A 5428-nucleotide genomic window follows, 5' to 3' on the forward strand; every position below is an offset into this window, starting at 1 on the left:
ATCTTTGAGTTTGAAAATCTATTTGCGACAAATAGTGGACAAACATGATGACTGCAGTTAATTTCTACTGACACATGCTGTATTTGATTTATAAAGCCTTAAGTTCTATTTGATACAAGTGACATTCTTTCAGGTTAATTCAGGATATTAGTTCAGTGAATGTCATTGAGTTATCAACTCATAAATAATAACTATGCTGATTTTTGCATTTTGTTGAATTTTAAACTTTGCATTTTGTTGAATTTTCCAGCAAACAATCTTCATCATCATCTTCTGCTGTAATGGACGGTGTTGTGTGTTTGTACAGTAGATGTACAGTGTAAAGTGCAGGATTGAGTGAGTCTTGAGCTCTTGTGTTTGTGTCATTAATGATCTGCTGATGTGAATCAGGTGTGTTTCATCACACACATTTACATCTTCAGCTCTGTGTCGTGAATTTAACCTTTAGACTGAGATTTGAAACTCTACAAACAATATGACTGCATCTGAAATCTGATATTCACTGAGTAGGTGCTACTTTTAATAATGAATCACTCTGTAGTTGTTAAAAGGTAGGATTTGCTGGATATGAAACACCACCATCATCATCAACACCATCAACACCATCTGAATCTAGAAAAAGTCTCTGGTAAGAACAGAATCATTCTCTTCATTTACTGTAAATCTGGAGAAACAGATGTTGTGTGTGAAATGAGAGATGAAGCACATGAGAAAGATGAGAATCAAAGTGGTTGTTGTGTCAGAAACAGCATCAATACACAAAAGCAAAAGCACAGGTTGTTTCAGGAGATGAAATCCTGAGTTTGGAGAAAATCATGAACACAGAACATGAAAACAGTAGAACTGATTGATTAGAGTCACATTTCACATCTTTGTGTTTCATTTCAGTAATGTTGTGTTTGTGTTTAGTGATTTCTCAGAAACTCTTGGTACTTTATTAAATGAATCCAGTCGATAACATCCATATCAGCTGATGAAGTGAAATCTGGACATGTTTTTATTGCCGCTGCTGTAAAATACTTTCATATATATTTATCTTTAACTCTGCTGTGATTCTCATGATCGCCTGTAGAGGGGACACCTCACTGTATTACAGGGGTCAAAGGTCAATCCAGACACTTTATCTGATTGATAAATATATGATAATTATTGTTATTATTCTGTATATTTATCATTGTCAGTTCTTCATTTTAGAAATGTTTGAGTTCCTTCACATAAATCTGGATTTGGTTTATTTTGAGCTTTTATTTATTTATTTATTTTCCGTATTTACATTTATTTGTATGAAAATGCACCTTGTTTCAAAGCAGCTTCACAAAAAAATTTACATTTCTATATCTGTTATCAGAAGTGACTGAGTCAAAGTAATGTCCACATGGCAGAAATATACATTTAGTTAATATCACATGATAAACACATTAAAGACCTGATTATATGACGTGATTCTGATGATGACAATATGAAGTGTATTGGTCAGTTTTATGCTGATTGAGACCTCTCAGGAGTCAGCATCATGTCTCAGTGTTGTGTTCATCTGAAGTGTTCATAAGAGGCTGATTCAATCTTTAGTCTGGTGTAATGTCTGGTTACTGATTCTGAACATGCAGATGAAGATTCAGCAGCGCTTCAGTGTCATTGAGTTCATCAGCCTGAGGGTGGCGCTATCTGCTTAATTTTAATACTGGATATTCCATTCACTTAATAATCAGAAACACCTCAAAATATCTGTTGAGTTGCTGAACACATTTATGATTATTGATTGAGTTTATAGAGCTCTGTGTTTTATAATGGATGAATATTTTGACATCTGTCCAGATGAGCCGTGGCCCGAGTTGTTTTATTAACGTGTTTTGCTCTGCAGTGTCCAGAGTGTTTTCCCTGTATTATTTAAACTGAAAGAATGTGCAAATGTTCACTTTCAGATGCAGGGAAACTGTGATGTGCAGAATGTCGTCAGTAAAGTGCAGAATTGAGACACAGATCTGAGAAACAAACTGTTCATTAGTCTGTTTGTTTGTGATCCGATGAGTCTGTAAAATCTGAACAGACTGTAGTCTGGATGATGATGATGATGATGATGATGATGATGTTTAGTCCGTATCTGAACGTCACTGATGTTGTGTGTTTTGAGAACATCAGAATTCAACTTTACATGTCTGTCTGGATCACCTGAAACTACAAATCACAAAAAAACTGATTATTCTCATTGTTTTGGATTTTTTAATCTTTTCAGTTTGTATTACATTCTGTCTGCACAAAATCACACGTGTAAACATTTATCTGTGACTGCAGAAAGTCTTGAATCTTAATGTGACACTTTATGACAGGAGTAAATAAACAGAAAATAACAGTAAATCTGTAGCAAGACTAGAAGTTCCACAAGGAGCAAACACTCACAGTTTGGCTTTTTCTCCATACTCTCTCGTCTAACAAGTCTCTGTCTGCTTTTCTCTTGTGATCCACTGGTTTGTGTTTTCTTTCTATCCTCCATTTTTCTCTCTGTCCTGTTGGTTTTTGCTCTTCTGTGGATTCTGATGCTCCAGCAGTTTACTGTGCATCCTTTCATTGTCCTAGTTCATCCTCTTAAGACGTGGAGAAAGGAGAAAGAGCTGCTCCTCGTGTCCTAGTTCAATGTGGAGAAAGGAAAGAGAAACAAAGAAAGGATTTTGTAAATATTTTTGGTAAAGTTATCAGTGTCCAGCATCACTTTAAAGTACATCTTTGCTCAGGCATTTATTTTGCATTTATTTTGCTGTGAAAGGATAAGTTCACTTCTATAATAAAAATTCCTGCTAATTTACTCACCCCTATATGATCTAGTTCATGTCTTTATTTCATTTAGTCAAAAAGAAACTTTTTTTTTTTTTGATGAAAACATTCTGGGATTTTTCTCCATATGTGGACTCCAATAGTAGCCAAGAATTTGAACATTCAAAATGCAGTTTCAAAGGGCTCTAAACCATCCCAGCCGAGGAATAAGGGTCTTATCTAGTGACACAATCAGTCATTTTATGACAAAAACAAAATAAAATAAAAAACTACACTTTTAAACCAAAATGCTCGGCTTGCTCTAGCTCTGTGATGCACATGCTCTTTATTAGCTGATGTTGGAGAGTTCACACACGGTTTGTTCTTTGTCTTTGGTTAAACATTCATAAAATCTAATTTTCTTCTCCAACTATGAAATTGTCTGACATTGTTTTTTACCTTTTTGTAAAGGGCATTTGACTTTTCTTGCATGTTCGCTTTGTAAACACTGGGTTGGTACTCCTGCCAACATCACCTAATAAAGATGTGCATTGTAAAGCTTGAGCAAGCCAAACATTTGTGGTTAAAAAGTGTATAAATATTAATTTTTTTAGATGACCAATCCAGCTCGGATCATTTTAGAGCCCTTTGAAGCTGCACTGAAGCTTCATTCTGGACCTTCAAATTGTTGGCTATAATTGAAGTCTACTAGATGGAGAAAAATCCTGGAATGTTTTTGTCAAAAAAGGTCATTAATTGCGACTGAAGAAAGACATGTACATGTTGGTGAGTAAATTAACTTATCCTTTAAAAGCACAAATCATTTGTTTTCTCCACACATGAAATAGCCCAATAACAAATCCCTGACCTGCCTGATTATTGTCGCCATTACACTGTAAAAAACTATTTGAGTCAACGTAAAATAATTTTTAACCTGGCTGCCTTAAAATTTTAAGTTCAGCCAACTCAAAAAAAAAAAAGTTTATTCAACTTGAAATGTTAAATTATACTAAGTGACAACTTAGATATTTGATTTGAATCAACTTAAAATATTAAGGCAGCTGGGTTACTTACCCATCTGTTAAGTTTAGCAAACACAAATATCTAAGTTGTTACTTAGTACAACTTAACATTTCAAGTTGAATAAACTTATTTTAGTAGACTCAACTTAAAATTTTAAGGGAGCAGGGTAACAAATTATTTTAAGCTGACTCAACAAACTGTGTTTTTTATTTTTTACAGTGTAGTAATAGTATCTATGGAAGCCTGTTTCCACCACTGGATAAAAAAAAAAAAAGGTAACTTTTTATCTCTCTTTTTTTTTTCGCAATTTCGAGTTTACATCTCGCAAGTCTAACTTTTCTCAGAATTATGAGATATAAATGCACAATTGGGAGTCATATAGTCAGAATTGCAATTCACAATTTTGACTTTTTCATTTCTCAGAATTATGAAATACAAAAAATTATAAAGTCCAGTTCTGAGGAGAAAAAATAGACTGATATGTTCACAGAATTGTGAGTTTATATCTCACAATTCTGACTTTATTTCTCAGAATTGCAACTATATATTATGTAATTCTGATTTTATAACTCACAGTTGTTAGTTTATATCTCACAATGCTGAGAAAAAAAGTCAGAATTGTGAGAAGTTGCATTTTTAAATTTTTAATTTTTTTTTTTATTCAGTGGCAGAAAAGGGTTTCATAAATATCCCTGCCTTGTTGCTTAGGGTTAGAAATTTGTATTTTGAGATTTCAGTTTCATAGTGTAATACAAACCTCATCAATGAATGAATGAATGAAAAAAAACCCACAAAAAATAAATAAATAAAATAAGAATAAATAAAGATGAAGTGTATTAATCACCTTATGATGAGCTGAACCAAGAAATATCCATTGCAGATCTGACATCTCTGGTGGTGTTGTGCTGTCTAAGCTTTAGAATGTCGATTTAAATGTTCATAACCTCAGGAGACACCCATACTAACAACACAACCCGCCAATCAGGTCTAAAATGTGGTTGATCAACACCCACAGAGGATTAAATATCATAACTTAACACAAGCATGACATACTGCCACTACCGTCTGTTGCCATGGGAATGAGGGAATCCGCTTGATACGTCATGACATAAGAAACGCTGTTTCCGGGTTCAAGCTTCTACTCGTCTCACTTGAGAATACTATCTCAACAGATGTTTATAAGCACCGTTTATTCATATTCCACATTTAAGCTAAACATTTAAAAACCCTACAGTCTCTATGCTCACAGCCTCCCAGACACAAACACAGGGCTCTCAAGTCCAGGGTCTCAATTTCTATCAAATGTGTGGAGTGAGATTAAAAAATAAATATTTGCAGCAGCCAACTCTAAGTTTTTGCTAGCAGCTTAATTTTACATATTGTTTATATTTGACCAGCACAAATAAAAATGATAACAGCTGGTAAATCTGATAAAAGACAGGCACATTTATTCAAATAAAATAAATTGTTTTATACATTTGAAAAATACAAATGTATTCAGTTGTAGTGGACTGTCGACTCCTTTTATTTGTATTTGAAGTTAAGATCTGCAATGAAAGTATATTGGGTGCCTTGTAATTCTATCTTAAGTGATCACCCATTCTTAAAATGGATCAAAAACACTGGAAACTCTCAGGGTACAGTCTCCTTGATCTGC

General features: G+C 33.9%; 1 long non-coding RNA gene across 1 annotated transcript; it reads right to left on the reverse strand.

The window, feature by feature from the left end:
* Positions 1-1248: 1248 nt before the first annotated feature.
* On the reverse strand, positions 1249-4665 carry LOC127158307 (uncharacterized). The gene is made up of 3 exons (XR_007826122.1): positions 4616-4665; positions 2398-2582; positions 1249-2175 (listed from the first exon to the last, which is right to left on the reverse strand). It is a non-coding gene; the product is annotated as an uncharacterized LOC127158307 (long non-coding RNA).
* Between the last annotated feature and the right edge of the window lie 763 nt (positions 4666-5428).

This window comes from Labeo rohita, unplaced genomic scaffold (genome assembly GCF_022985175.1).
Source record: "Labeo rohita strain BAU-BD-2019 unplaced genomic scaffold, IGBB_LRoh.1.0 scaffold_144, whole genome shotgun sequence".
In the NCBI taxonomy this organism is placed as follows: domain Eukaryota; kingdom Metazoa; phylum Chordata; class Actinopteri; order Cypriniformes; family Cyprinidae; genus Labeo; species Labeo rohita.